This window comes from Octopus sinensis, unplaced genomic scaffold (assembly GCF_006345805.1).
Source record: "Octopus sinensis unplaced genomic scaffold, ASM634580v1 Contig01435, whole genome shotgun sequence".
In the NCBI taxonomy this organism is placed as follows: domain Eukaryota; kingdom Metazoa; phylum Mollusca; class Cephalopoda; order Octopoda; family Octopodidae; genus Octopus; species Octopus sinensis.
Genome location: NW_021824841.1, coordinates 36179 through 53251, shown reverse-complemented (window position 1 = coordinate 53251; position 17073 = coordinate 36179). Strand labels below are relative to the sequence as shown.

Below are 17073 nucleotides of genomic sequence, written 5' to 3'. Positions count from 1 at the left end.
CGACGCTATTCCGTGAAGTTCATGATTACACAATTCCGTTTATATTGTTTTGACTGATTAGACACTATAACAGAAGATATTAGCTGCTCAGAGGTATCGAACTTGAAGAAATAAAATGAAGAGTACGCCTTAACAACACTGCATATGTTATTGAAATTTTTTGAAATACTTAACAAGGACAGCAAGGGTGAATTTTTGCCAGGTGTGCATGCTTAAGAAAATAATCAATAATAAATAAATAAATAAATAATTGTGGAAAAGTAAAAAAGTCAGTGATTTGATTTAACTGATTATCGTAAGTAAAGAATAGAAGGAATAATAATGCATTGCACGTGCACGATTGTAGAGGGGCCGTGTGTAACTTTGAATTAGCTTACTTAGCTAATGGAAATGTAAAAGAAATGTTAATCTTTATAATAGTACGAGAGGGTACCCAACAGTAAAAGGAAGCGTTCTCCGAGGGACAAGCTCGTTGTAGTTCAGGCTTCTGCCACTAGAAGCCACTTTATGCAACTATCAGACATCAGTCTGCCGAGTGAGGTCGTACTGCCACGAGGTGCGTATTTGCTTGGAAGTGCTTCTCCCCTGTTCGTCGATTTTTGCAATGGCTGAAACGAAGGAACAGCGCTAGTCTGTGAATTCTGTTTGATGCTAGAGAAAACGGCGAGTGAAACAGTTGTATTTGTTCAAACAACTTATAAGGACTCTGCCATGAGCAAAACACAAGTTTACGAGTGGTTTCCACGCTTTAGGATTGGTCACATGTCGCTTGCAGACAAACCTCATTCGAACGAATGAAACCTCGAACGAATGAAAACATCATGAAAATTCATGAACTGATCTTGGGAGACCGTCACAATTGACGAACTTGTTGATATGACTGGTGTGTCCGGGAGCTCCTGCCAACGAATTTTGAGCAAGGACTTGCGAATGAAAAGAGTTGCAACAAAAATTTTCCTCTTGCTCACGGAAGATCAAATGCAGTGCCGAATGAATGCGTGTCGTGATTTGACAAAACAGTTGCTCTGGTTTTAATTTCGAAGGTCACCACTGGTGACGAAAGCCGGTGCTACGGAATTTGCAGATGTGGAAGAGGCGAAGAAAAAAACCGACGGAGCCGTGAAAAGGCATCACTTCCCAAGAGTTCCAACACTGCTTCGAATAGTGGAAAATGTGCCTGGACCGATGCATTGATTCAAATAGAGGATACTTTCAAGGCGATAAAAGTGTAAACGGGAAAATCTAAGCGAATAAAATAATATTGCAAAATTCCGGTTTCCTTTGGGTACCCCCTCATATATATATATATATATATATATATATATATATATATATATATATATATATACTTTCTACCCTTTCGTTGCAATTTCGTATCAAACTAGAAAACCAAAATCAACATAATCAGTAGTATATGTTGACACGCAAAAAATATTGGGAATTAGTTTGATCATTACAAAATATTGTGCTATTCACAAAATATTTCATGTTGTTGATTAACCTCAACCCCTAATGCTGCAGGCACTTATCAATTGTATAGAGGTTTCTTTCTATCTCGCGTCGTCTTTTCTTTTTAATTGGCAAGATCGTTAGCATACCAGGCAAAATGCTTTGTGGCATATCGTCCGTCTTTACATTCTGAATTCAAATTCCACCGATGTCGACTTGGTCTTTCATCATTTCGGGGCTGATAAAATAAATAACAGTTGAACGCTTGGTCCATGGAAACGACCTAGCGTCTCCCCAGAATTTGCTGACCTTATGTCAAAATTTGAAACCATTATGTTCAGTTGCCTTCTAATAGGTAATTTCTAGTCTTTAGTTGGTAAGATTGCCCCACGTGCTTAACCCAAGTATATTAATAGCCTCCTGTTTACCTTTGTATAACAAAATGTTCACTTTTCTACCATTAACAAAATTTCATTGTAAGTCCTTAGCTATAAACATCCCGTTTGGATGTACTGAAAGGTTTGTCATGCAACTCGAAGCATCCAAATGCTCGGATGTTTTTGTAGTCTCCCCTGAGAAGTTTTATGTAATGTGGTTTTGCGTCAGTCATTAACATGGAACCATTTTCGATCTTTGAAACGTGTTGAATTCCATTGTGTCTCTCATACATACACACACACAATCACACACAAACACACACACATACACATGCACACATACACACAAATACACACACATACACACACACATACAGTCACACACACAGAGCTAGATGTACATATATGTATGATGTTTGAACTGACGACAGTACTGTATGGCATTTACTGGTTTTGCCGTCGTGAATTTTGTTCTGTTGCCAGAATGTTAATATGGTCTCACATTGATTGTTTATAGGACACAATGAGCCAATAATTTCAGTTTATTTGGAATTTCTGCTAATGTAAAGTATCATTTCACATCAGGCAAATGAAGTCGATGTGTCTATTCTACGTGGAACGAGGCGATTCGGCGCAAAGTTTGGATGTTGATGATTTGACACGGCTGACTAGACATTCGGCCTGTTTTGGCAACAGTACGTTTTGGCAGTGGAGATAAATAAAAACACCCGCACACGCACATTCACGTGCATACAAAACAGGAGAGAAAGAGAGAGAGAGAGAGAGAGAGAGAGAGAGAGAGAGAGTGAGAGAGAGAGAGAGAGAGAGAGAGAGACCTTAGTAGGTCTAATGTTAAATAGATCAGCGTCAAAACAGCTACGCCAAAAAGGCAGTGCAAAAAGGCAGAGCCAAAATGAAGCCGCAATAGGCAGTGATAAAACCACTGCGCCAAAAACGTCTCATGCCTCATTCTACGACAGTGTCGTCAGACAGTAAGCTAGCACAATGTAAATAACTTGTTAACGGTCAAAATAATTTCTGAAACCCCTAAAGAACATTAGAACCTCAACCTCAATGGGAATGCCAATAAACTCCTTCGAGCCATTACTGAAAAACAAACTACATTCGGCTGTATTTCTAATAGTAGTAATCTTTTATTTCAACCATTGAATCTAAGTTAATACCTCAACCGTTAAGCAGATGGCACTATCAAATGTTATACTTGAACCGGAGGTACGTATACTGGCAAATGTATCTGATTAAACTTGACTTCAGGTCAGGACAGGGTGCTGTGGCAATGGTCTTCAGTTAACCTCAGATTTAGGAAATACTCAGGGGATACAGAAAAGACTTTTTCATGGTTGGTTATTCTGTGAAGTGATTTTTTTAAAGTATAGTTATATTGGATAAGGTGATTAGGATTATCTATTTATAGACGTATATAGAATTGTTACACTTCGAAAATTATCGTTCTAGGGGATGATTTCACTGATGAAGTAACAAGAAAATGAAATTTGCAACGTATGCGGTTTATCCAGACACAGTATGATCAGGAATAACATCCACATAAGTCTATGAAACCTAGAAGGAATCTAAATCCTGCTGATGAAAACTTAATCTAGATGAATGAGCTAATTTGTGTGTCAGAATGAATCAGGGAACTCAGTACAATACTGACACTACCACTATGTTAAGGGAACGTAAACAGGCTAACACCGGTTCCGAAGCTGTGGTGGACACAATCACATACATATATATATATATATATATATATATATATATATATATACTACGAGCTTCTGACTCCCAAACTTACTCACGGGAGCATGAGTTGTCCATTGCCGCACAATGGAACTGAATCCGAAACTACATGGCTGCACAGCGAGCTGCTTAACCACCTACCTACGCCTGAATCCTTAACTTTTAAAACGAATTCATATTCTTTATCTATATAGTGTGTAATACTTACCGTATATTTCTCCAAATTGTTCAAATAAATAAATATTCATATTACTTAGGTTATATTACTTATGGAAAATCTTTGTTTGGTTCAGAGCAAACTTTTGGCTGATGATCTAAAATAGTATGAAAATGTTTTCATATGTTTTTTATTATTCATTTTTAGAATCGAGGAAAAAGCAGTATATAAACAAAATATAAAAACCTTTAATATAACCTCAGGTCCGTCGCTAAGCCCTGCAACCTCTGGGGTCGCAATGAACCTCCGCGGTTGAGGGTCTCATGTTAAGATCGAAGTACGTGGATGAGTCATGTATTTACTTTGATTAAGATGTTGAACAAGAATTAAACTATCTATGTTAACTGAAAATATCAAGAAATAAAATGGTAATACAGTGTACCTCAAAAGTTCTTGTAAAAATATTACATTGTGCCACGAACGTGTACCAGACTTTGTGGATTGTCTATGATATTTATTGAACAGGAATTTATCTCTCAGCTTGATTATTCTGAACTGATCGATGATTCCGCGAAGCGAAAAGTGCGCCGTGTTTGTCTCTGAAAGTTGTCTGGTTATAAAAGTGCTTCTTTGTTCATATCTGGAAGATATACTTATTGAAATTTGTAATAAACCTTAATTAAACTTGTACTTTTAAAGATGTTCTTTAGGATAACGTAAGATATTGAACTTCAGATAGAATAAAGTAAAATATAGCTATGAATAAAAGGTGCCCGGACTAATTCTGCTGCACGCCAACAAATGAAAGCGCACAGTTCCGTGCGCATTGAGAGATAGCAGTAATATTCATGAGGTAGTGTGCCGAGTGACAGCGCTGTGGTTACTTCGCAAGTTATAAAATCTGTGTTATTTGTTATCACGGTATGCTGCAATCTGCGATTTTTTTCATTGGCAGGAAGTTGGAACAAAAAGCCAACGAAATGTGTTAAACTTACGAAGTCTACTACAGAGACATTGAGCATGCTTCGGCAAACTTACGGTTACGAGGTAATGAGTCGTACGCAATGTTTTGAGTGACACGGTCAATTCAAAAGTAGAAGAACGTCCCAGGGCCTGACCGTCAATCGAGAGTTTTATAGTGATGTTTTGAAGTGTTTGAGGGAGGACATTCGACGAAAGCGGCTGGATCTATGAAGCGCGAAGAATTGGATTCTTGATGACGACAAGCACCCTGTCACTGAGCTCTACTCACATGTGCGTTTCTTGCCAAAAAAAACATGGTATCACTTCAACACCCACCTTATTCGCCAAACTTTGCACCTGCGGACTTCCATCTCTTCATGAAGAGGAAAATGCAGCGCACATGTCATTTTAACACCGTTGTCAAGATCCAGAGCGAATCACTGAATGTCCTTGACTCGCTTACAGAAAATTACTTCCAGGCCAGATTTCAAAAATGGCAGGAACGTTGGGACTAGTAAGGTGCAAGGTGACTATTTCGAAGGAGATGATGTTTAAACTCAGGTAAATAGCTTATTTTTCATTCAACATAATTAGTCCGGGAACCTTTTGATACGACTTCGTATTTTTTATTTAAAACTCATTTTATCTATAATGTATATTTTATAAATACATTTAGACAAAAGTCTAAATAACTTTTACTCTTTTACTTGTTTCAGTCATTTGACTGCGGTCATGCTGGAGCACCACCTTTAGTCGAGCAAACTGACCCCAGAGTTTATTCTTTGGAAGCCTAGTACTTATTCTATCGGCCTCTTTTGCCGAACCGCTAAGCTACGGGAACGTAAACACACCGCCATCGGTTGTCAAGCGATGTTGGGGGGACAAACACAGACAAACATATACACACATACATATATATATATATATACATATACGACGGGCTTCTTCCAGTTTCCGTCTACCAAATCCACTCACAAGGCTTTGGCCGGCCCGAGTCTACAGTAGAAGACACTTGCCCAAGGTGCCATGCAGTGGGACTGAACCCAGGACCATGTGACTGATAAGCAAGCTACTTACTCCTGCGCCTTATAAAGAAATTTTATATCTATTGTTCAATAATAAACTTCAGTCGATATTCTTTCAGTGAAAGAACAAACTATATATTAGTAAATGTTACTGCTGTGAAATGCCAAGTTAGTGTTATTAACGGATACAGCCTCTTTTAAAACCGGTGAGAAATTGATGTCGTTAACTCGCTACTTTATTTGTGGGACAGACATGTAGGATAGTAGGAAATCCCAGAAGGTAGACGTTATGAAGAGGAAGTAGTGGGTGAAGTTGCCAATGTGAGATCTGGTGGGTGGGTGGGTGGGTGATAGTGGTGGTGGTTGTGGTTGTGGTTGTCTTAAAGATTTGCCAGCAGTTTGCAAATGTTTACACTTCGTTGAGTCTGGTCATAGGTCAGTTCAAGAGAACCTTCACGAAAGTATCTGTTCATAAAGCTGAGCATATGTAGTAGTTGACTGATGGTACTTTGTGAAGGATAACTTCTGCCGATATTTTATGAGTGCTTGTGCTTGGCTCTTGTTCAACCATTACTAGCAATATCTCATCTTCCACAATTGAATTGGTTTGTCTTCGAGACTGGTGTAAATCCCTTGAAACGTCCGTTGTGCCACACGTTCATTGATAATTCCTAGGCCTTGCCCATCATTAATTTCTTTTGCCACTACCCTTGCATTCAGTCCTTTACCCCAGTAGTTTGGGTAAAATGGCTCTAATTGCAATGTATTTGCTACTCTTTCTAAAAGTAGTAAAATATATACATGATCATAGTTTATATCTGTTATCTGGTATCATTGACTTGTTTCAGTGATTAGACTGCAGCCATGCAGGCGCACCGCCTTCAAGAATTTTTAGTCGAATGAATCGATCCCAGTACTTACTTTTGTTAAGCCTGATATCTATCCTATAGGTCTCTATAGCTGGACCGCTTGGTTACGTGGACATAAACACACCAGCACCGGTTGTCAAGTGGTGAAAATATGCCCGCGCGCACAACACATGCACACGCACACACACACACACACATAAATACGACGGGCTTCCTTCGGTTTCTCTGTACTAAATCCACTCAGAAAGCTCTGGTCAGCTCGGGACTATAGTAGAAGGCACTTACCCCAGATACCCCTCTAGAGTGAATGCACAATGTGCCAGAGAGTGGATAATATTAAAGTAGTTTTGATGAGTGTAATATTAAGTTAATCAAGTACTTAAAAGTAAACATAGAACTTTTCCCTGCTTAAGTTCTACTTAGAGAGCTGATATAGTTGAGAAGTGTTGAGTAAATTGGTGTTATTATTTTGGCAAAGGAACAAGGAACAGAAAAATTAGCTGTAATTTGAGGACATCACCAGCCAGTAGAATCTAGGAACAGGCTGTGCTCTACAACTACAATATCTCGTCGCCAAAAATGTTATTACGCGAGTTTGTACACGTTAGTTGTAAGAAGAATAGTACCAAAATAAATATTTGGATATGGTTATCTAGAATAACCTTTCGCAGAATTAATATGTTCACACAGAGTGTACCCCGTACCGCTCCAAACGTAGTTACGCTATTAAACTAACACAGTAACCAATACCGACGGTCAACTGTCTGACAATTCACATAATTTCTTTAGTTTTTTGAAATGCGTTAGTCCACTTTCGGTCATGTGGAGGTGCTCAGGATCTTTCCACAACACCTCCCGTTTGTGAGAATCAACCTCCCATAACGTCTTCCCTTTTACAATTCCGTCGAGAGTTAAATATCTCTTACGCTTATGGTTTAATCCCAATATTTCCGTTCTTTTCCTTTTTCTAGTACTTGAACGTGCAGTTCCAATTTGTTTGGGTGTTGGTACCTCAAACGTGTACCTCAAACTTCCATGGGAATTACATCTCTCGTGACCGTTTCTTCCGTAAATCTTTTTTAAAAATTGGTTTATATGTCTTTTATGTACGAATTTTTTACCTTTACCAAGAATAACAGTTTTCCAATTCGTTTAATAATTACACTGTCCTCCCAACTTTCTTTACTATATCTTTACGTTAGAAAAAAAACTTTGCCTATTTTGAAGAATTTTGAATTATATTTATTGTTCGTCATTTTTCTTTTTTTCACTCGGTAACAACCTCTCAAAGACGGATCTAATCTTTCTAGCAAACATTAATTTCGCAAGTGACATTCCAGACGGGTTATTTGGATCAGGTGTTACTCGATACACTCTCAGAAATTGTGGAAGTGCTAGAAAGAAAGAAAGCTACAACAGAACTACAAGTCTCACGCCTACAAACAATACCAGCACCAACACCAGCAGCAACAAAATGCAGTAACTCCAACGCTGCAGCCAGAGATGAGCCAGAAGTTCCAACTACAGTAGCAGCAACACCAGATACGGGGCAAATGGAAGAAGCACCTAAGGCGATAAGACATCCAACATACACGTTTGTAGATAAATCGGTTCGGTCGGAACTGTCTTTAAGCAAAAAGGCGCTAGTTCACATTACTGGTTAGCGATGTGTGGTGCCTAAAGGATGAAGGAACCCCATAAACAATTAAATGGAAGATCCTTGAACATCTGCGGCCCTATATAACCAGGAGCAGAGGATGCAATGTCTGCATAACAGAGCAGGTAAGGATCATAAAAGACACAATAGACCGGGGGACAAGTTTAAATTCCATTTCAAATGCTACAAGCGTGGGATTCCTCGTTCGTTAATAATAACCGTAAAAGTTTGCCGACTCGAACCGATATGAGGGCGATAACCCCCATCCCACCTAAGGCTCGGACAATATATATTTTTGTCTGAAAAATTAACCAGCTTTAACGTTTTTCTCGCTTCAATTTGAGGTTATGCGCTTCATGGATTCGAAATCATTGGTCACTTTATGACTGGCCATATAATTAATTTAGTATATATACATGTATATATATATATATATATATATATATATATATATATATATATATATATATATATGGTGATTGCCCCATCTTCTCAGATGATAGCTGTCGCCTTATCTTTCTTCGTTGTCAATGTCATCTCTTCCTTTTCATCTGTTACCTCTGAGATGACCATTTAGCTCCGATGCAGATCTGCGTGGTTTGAAACATTCATGTCGAAAGGAAATGGCCATCAGTCATGTAAAAACGCAGTTTTTACATCAGAGTATCCCTCTTCTGGAAGAATGCTGTGACGATATCTAGGGGTCCCTCACTCGCAGTGGCTTTATTGCATGCCCTGGTATCAATCAAGGTTATAACTGCGTACGCGCGTTCAGATGGATTATCATCACATATGCCAGGTAACTTATAGATGGGATCCTGACAGGTGCTACTACACCAGAACCGAAGAATTGTAGTTAAGAGATGGCTTCACACACTCCAAAAGCCTGGAATTTTATACAAAACAAAATTAACGACGGAAATGATACCTGAAGATTTTTGACGGCTTACAGAAGACGACGGGACGCCGTAAGAAAAAAAGGACTTATTACAGTATAGCATATATCATAAATTAGCATTTAAGAGGCATAGTAACAATTTTCAAAAATTAGTTTAACACACACACAGACACACACACACTATACACACATACATACCCCCTGCACACACACAAATTTATATATACTTATATACATACAAACACACACATACATATATACATACGTTCGTACGTACGTACGTATATATGTATGTATGTACGTTTGTATGCATGTATGTATGCATGCATGCATGTATGTATGTATGTATGTATGTATGTATGTATGTATGTATGTATGTATTTATGTATGTATGTATGTCAGATAATTTCAGAGTCCTTACTAGAGTATTCTTTCTTTCCTATGAAACTCTAACAGTAACGATATCTAAAACGGTACGTTATATCATAATTTCAAAAGCACCTTACGATAAAATTAAAGTATAATAACAATCGCTACACTAATATTTTGCCAGAATATGGTTCAAGATTGATGTGAATTTAGCCCTGTTATATTTCCAGATATCTGCAGGATTACATTTTAATAACAGGCACCGTTTCGATTATTAGTATGTTTCGTGATTCATATTGCTGCATCGTAACTTTTCATATGAGATTTCAACTGAAGATGGAGGTTAAGATAAAAGGCAATTTTGTTAATCCGAAATATTGTTTTTAAGGGATGCTTCATGAAAGTGAAGGGACATTTGTATTCCTTGTTTCCCTACATTCCCTTTCGATATTGTGATAGTTATACTAATATTGATAGATAATTGCATTAGCATTATTTAATTAGAAAGTGTAATCAGTGTATATTATGTAGATTATCATAGCCATTATAATTTAGTGAATTATATAACACTATTCTGCTTGTTTCTTTGTGACGCGAAACGATAAAATATCTTATAATTTTAGCTCGATTATAAATACATATCTCGAAATTATACATAACATAGAAATATATCTAAAACACTAAAATCAATAAATTTAACAATTTTCCTACAAATATATTCTTGATAACTCATTCCTATGGTAGGTTTATTAGCCAATATATTAGAAGGTTCTGCAGATCGCACGATTAAAGATATGAATTCATCGTCTGGGGATGGATCCGCTTATGATCTACGAATCAAATTAATTTTGGGTGGAATACGATCAGCAAAAACGGTTTCAACAAATCCAGCAACGACGAAAATACAGAGGATCAAAGTATTTTTATTTATTGCCCACACAGAGGAGCCAAACAAGGACATACAAGGGGATTAAGTCGGTTACATTGACCCCAATGATTAACTGGTACTTATTTGATCGACCCAAATATGTTAAGGATTGAAGTTACTTCCACTCTCTCACTGGAACTCGCACATTACTCGGTTTTTATATTAATTTTTTCTAAAATTCTTTTACCCCACCTGCTATATTATTTGAAAAGATTACCTAATTCCCATTTCCATTTGCTGAGAAAACAAATTTCAAGATACACACGAGCATTCAACAATTGTACTTGCGCAACACACGTTCACTTATTCCTTACTTCTGATCATCTAATTATTTATCGATTATTCTCTTAAGTATGCATATCTTCAGAACCATTAACTTTTGCTTACAGCTGTTAGTCCAGTGTCAATTTTAACATGGAGTGGAAAAAAGAAAATTTTCACTGTATTTTGCTTTTCTATTTCCATAAAGAGAAGGAGGATGCTGAAGCTCACATAGAGATATGTAAAGTTTATGGTGTTGATGCTTAACAGTACGAACATGTCAGAAATGCTTTTAAAAATTCTGTTCTGGAGATTTTTCGCTCAAAGATGACCAACGTTCTAGTCGACCTACTGAAAGTGATGGTGACCCAATGGAAGCCATAATTGAATCTGATTGTCATATAACTGTGTGAGACATTTCAAAGAGGTTAAATGTATCACACACAACAATCGAAAAATCACTTAAAATGGCTTGGACTCGTAAAGAGGTTCGATACTTGGATTCCACATAAATTGAAAAAGATTCACTTAACGCAGTGAATCAATATTTGCGATATGCATTTCAAACACAATGAAATTCATCTTTTTTTTGCAACGAATCATCACTGGTGATGAAAAATGGATTGTCTACAATAACATCAATCGAAAAAGATAATGGTCCAAGCATAATGAACCAGCACAAACTACATCGAAAGCTGAATTGCATCAAAAAAAGGTCATGCCGTCAATTTAGTGGGATTACAAAAGTGTTGTGTATTTTCAGCTGCTTCCAAGGAACCAAACAATCAATTCAGATGTTTACTGTTAACAACTAATGAAACTGAAGGAAGCAATCAAAGAAAAACGGCCAGAATTAGCAGATGGTAAAGGAATCGTGTTCCACCATGAAAACGCTTAATCTACACACGTTTTTGCTAACTCGTCAAAAATTATTGGAGCTTGGTTGGAAAGTGATGTCACATCCACCATATAGCCTTTGCACCATCAGATTATCATTTATTTCAAAGATTGCAAAATTCTTTAAATGGTAAAACTTTCAATAATGATGACCTGAAATCGACTTTACTTCGGTTTTTGGCTGATAAGAACCAGAAGTTGAATGAGCGTGGAATCATGAAGTTGCCAAGAAGATAGCAAAAGGTTATCGAACAAAACGAAAAATATATAATTGATTAAAGTTCATTCTTTGTATGAAAAAAGATGGCTTTTATTTCACACTACTTTCTTGCCAACCCAGTAAGGAATTTTTTAAATATGAAGTACACGGAATACTGACGGATTGACTATACATTCTGTTCTTTTGTGGTAGAATTAATATATCGATCCGTTCAATGCCATCGCATGCTATTTAAGATTGTTTAGACGAGTTCTTTTGTTGCAAACTTTACCAGTATACCTCCAGCCTTAGTACAACTCATAATTTCTTTCACCCTCTGTTTTCACTATCAATTTATGAGACAAGAGGAAACGGTTCTAGGTATTGCCATTCAGCATTTGATTTAGTCTATTTAGTCGATATGCTTGCACGTATATATATATATATATATATATACATTTGTGATGGTAGTGGGTTGTCTCTGTATGTATAAATATGTATATATATATGTATTTATTCATATAAATAGATATGTATATGTGTATATATATATATATATATATATATATATATATATACATACATATATATATATATAAAGATGAATTAAATATATATATACTATTGACAATCCCAAAATTTATTTATATTACAATATTACATTAAATTCTGTGAATATAAGAAAATATATTATATAACATAAATAATTATAAAAACACATAAAAGCTCAACAAATCGTTTCGACTTATATATATATATATATATATATATATATATATATATATATATATATATATATTCTGATATACATAATCACATTTCCATTATATATAAAGTCACTTCAGGTTCATGGTTTAGAAAAAGACGAAATTCCGTGTGAAAGGACGGCTGGATTGTATAAATTAATTCAAATGTCTGTGTTACGAGCGTGAGCGTTAACTATCCAATCATATATCAATTACAATTTAAAAACAACGGAAACACTTTAACGGACTATACAATTAAGTAAGTGCAATCCACAACCATCGAAATTCACTTCGTTATATCTCAAACACATACCAATTGAACACCTTTTATTTCGAAGATAGTCGCTTGTCACCACAACATGCAACAATAAGATACGTGTGTGTTTATATATGTATATAATTAAGTATCTAAGTCTGCTCCAATGTATAACTACAACGAAAATATATAAACAATTACATTTTCAATGCAACAACTCTTCTGTCTTTTTTACTTAGTTGGTATAAAAAATTATTGTTTACATTAACTAATAATAATCTTCTATATTTATTATTTTCTCGAAAGAAAATAGTAGATATGAATAGAAACCTAATGAAAATTTCTCTCTTTGTTTACATAGCGACTAAGGGACAAAATACCCGTGTGTACTATCGGTATCCGTTACCCGTGTTATCACCGAGCATTGGTGTGTAGGCACACTAAGCACGCGGAGTGCAGGTAACAACAGGATAAACAAGAGTTTATCAGGAAGCAAATACAAATAATCAGAAAATGAAGAAAACTTCAGATTAACAAACACATCGATTGAAACACATTTATAGCTTATTTTTTAATACAAAGCCTGACATCACAAATAGGTGACGTTTCAAATCTTACGGCCATTTCCGCATCCGTTACCAAACGCTGTCTATTAATAATTGCGAAGATAAAATTCTTCACCTTCATAGGTGCTTCATCAGAGTAAACCACAAGTGAATCCAATATAAACAAAGGGAGAAAGGAATAGGAGAGGAAACATGGCCTAGAAAAGAAGAGCGCAAAATATTAAAATCATCTACCAACTTGCGCTATGAGGTCCGTAGCCCCAAGATGGTAGATTATATGCTTTTAATATTTTGGGCTGCTTGACTTTTAGCTCCTTCGTGACATAAAACTGCAGCACTTTATGACAATCATGCACGACATAAGTAATGCGTTTACTCTAGAGAGAATGCCAAACTAATACAAAAAATATAATTCCCGGGAGTATGCGGATTATAATGAGACGACCAGTAAAAATCTAAAATTGTCTAAGTAGGCCACTAAATGATAACAAACGATCTTATCTCAAATAACATTTCTCGTGATCAAATGAATTCAATACTCCTATGAAAAGAAGAGGGCAGAAAAAGAAGCCAGATCTGTCAAAAATATTAAAACATAACCTTCTATAGATGTACAAAAGAATTTGCTTCAGTACCGTACAAGATAAGGCCACTGTTCGAAGAAAATGGCTCAAACTTTTCTATCGAGAGCTATACAAGAGACCCCGAAATGGACGTCACTGCACTGTTGCAAAGTTCCCAACTATCTCATCTAGAGTGAGGACCACGTATTGCAATAGTTTAGAATTCAAGGGCCCACAAATGTTTAATGCCTTGCCAAAATATCTGAGGGATCTTCATGGAATAGGGTATATTTTCAAGAAAGAATTGGACATCCCTCTATCCAAGGTCCCAGATGAAATATCAAGTTAGGAGACTCAGCAGAGAGTAACAGTGCCGAACTCCCTTCTTCACCAAAAGCCAATCAAGTACAATTGACCATTAAAGAAATATTTATACTGGCGGTGCTTCAGCATGGTAACAGCCTTAGGGCTGAAAATTGTAAAGGAATAAAAGAATAAAAGAATATATCCACATTTAGACTTTTACCTTTTCATACTCGCTTGGATCAGTCAGATTTTATAGAGTCCGTAGCTAAACCTCACGTGCTATTAGGTAAGCCATTATTTCACCGTGCCCAATAATGGTTACCAGGAAGATTGGAGACAAAGAACACCTTTCGCATGACAATGGCATTCACTAAGAATCCCTGGATGATGTCAAGTCAAGGGGACAGCAAAACAAACACACACACACATATTACATATCTACATATCTACGTATATATTTGAACATATGTATGTATGCATATATATATATATATATATATATATATATATATATATATATATATATAATATATATATATATATATACGTACGTATGCATATATATACGGTTGGGTGTATACACTTACCTACCTACCTACACACCTACCTACGTACCTACATACATACATACATACATACATACATACATACATACATACATACATACAAGCATACATACATACATACATACATACATACATACATACATACATGCTTACATACATACATATATATTAGGTCGTCAAGTATGAAATTTGTAGTAAGGTATATGGTAAACTTTGTCAGCTGCTCACTTTGTGCCATTATTATATTTTGACCATCTTATTCTTTGTTAGAAAGCACACATCTATTGCTTTATTCTAACTTATTTTGCGCTTTATAAAGTATTTATAAATCGTTCTTTGCTATTTTTGTTTAGAAATGGATAAGTCGCAAATTCGTACAGGTTTGAAATATAAGTTCTTTCTTGTAAATACAATATCACAGACAGTTCGGAATATTAATGGAGTGTCTCATTCTAATGTTATTACACAGCAGACAGTATCAAATTGGCTTGCAATATTTTGTTCTGCTAACTTTGACCTCACAAAAGAACAACACGGTCGACCAAAAACAAAAGTGGATGATGATGAACTGAAAGTCACCGTCGAGTCAGGTCCATTTCAATGTGTGCCCGTGAATTATCGCTGTTGTTTGGTGTTGGCAAGCAAACAATATTGACTCATCTAATTCAAATCAGTAAAGTGAAAAAGTTGGATAAGTGGGACCCACATGAACTCAATGAAAATCAGAAATAGTAACGTTTTGAAGCTTGCATTATGCTACTTTCTTGTCACAAAATGATTCATTTCTGGATCGAACATGTGATGAGAAATGGATCCAATACAACATCCGTCAGTCGCTCAGAAACAGGAGAAAAAACATTGTCGGAGCTCTGTACAGACTTCAACGAGGTAAGTACTTCACAAATATCAACCAGAACTGTTAGAAGAAGGCTTGTAGAGTACGGTCTGAAAGGCTGTAAAACCAGGAAGAAGCCGTGGGTTTCTGAAGCGAATATGGAAAAATGTCTTCAGCGGGCCACAAAACCACTGAAATTGGAACAGTGAGCAATGGTCAAAAGTTGAGAGAAGACTGGATTCCTAGCACCTGCAAGAAACTAGCTGATTCAATGCCTAACCGTATAAAAGCGGTTATTGATGCTAAAGAGAAGTCAGCCAGGTATTAAAACTGATGTATATTGTGAAATATACCAGAATCTACCATGTGCACGAATTTCATTAACATTGAGATAGCAGAACTCCAAAACACCGGGGTGGCCTAATACTTTTGGCCAAGGCTGTAAACACACACACACACACACACACACACACACACACCACACACACACACACACACACACACACACACACACACACACATATATATATACATATATACACGAAGTAGAAAAGTAAGTAGAAAAGAGAAGGCAAACAGTTTGGCAAAAATTACTTGACAAGGACATTTAATTTAGCTAGATAAAATAAGGCGGTGTTCCAGTATGGCCATTGTCAAATGACTGAAACAAATAAAAGAATAGTCTCTGACAATTGTTTTCAGGATATCTGAGCTACTGTGACATCGTGTTGAGGAAAATATTCCGTATACTGAGTATTCTGTGGTTGGAGAGTGATAGGTTAAATATATGTAACAGTGGAAGAACTCATTAGTGATAGTTGACGTGGTTCATTATGTCTAGAAAGGGAGGATAAATCCAGTTAAATCGGGTATTCCTAAGGTAACTCCATGATCAAAGAGAATGGTTAGATAGTAATCCATGGTGAAGGAAATTGGATGCTAATATTTCCAAAGTTGGACAAATATTGTAGTATTTTTCCAACTTTGGAAATGCTAGAATATCTACTGGAACGCCATTGGTCATAGAAATGAATGACCGAGAGTTATTTGAGAATTTCAGCAAAGAAGTGAGAGATAGTAGAAACCTTTATTATTTGATGTGATCAGGCAAAAGGGAAATACTATTCACTCAGCATCAATTTACTGAACTGATTACGTTAATTTTAATATTTTTCATTTATATTGGAATTTCAACGAATGTCTATAGACAATCTATTTGACTGATAATTGCTGGAGTTTCAATAAAACCGTAACTGCTTCAGATGAAGATTTTCCTTTCCACAAAAATCGTAACTGCTCGAGATCAGGATTTCTAACAACCCATACAAAAATGCTTTTCGTCCTTTTAACTTAACGCACAGATGTACATTAAATAGATGGAATACTTGGACACATCGTCAGCGTCGTATTATGTCTGGAATCACT

At 36.2% G+C, this 17073-nt stretch overlaps 1 long non-coding RNA gene across 1 annotated transcript; it reads left to right on the top strand.

The window, feature by feature from the left end:
* Positions 1–15111, top strand: LOC118760900. The gene is made up of 3 exons (XR_004997030.1): positions 1–12; positions 6195–6199; positions 14986–15111. It is a non-coding gene; the product is annotated as an uncharacterized LOC118760900 (long non-coding RNA).
* Positions 15112–17073: the final 1962 nt, after the last annotated feature.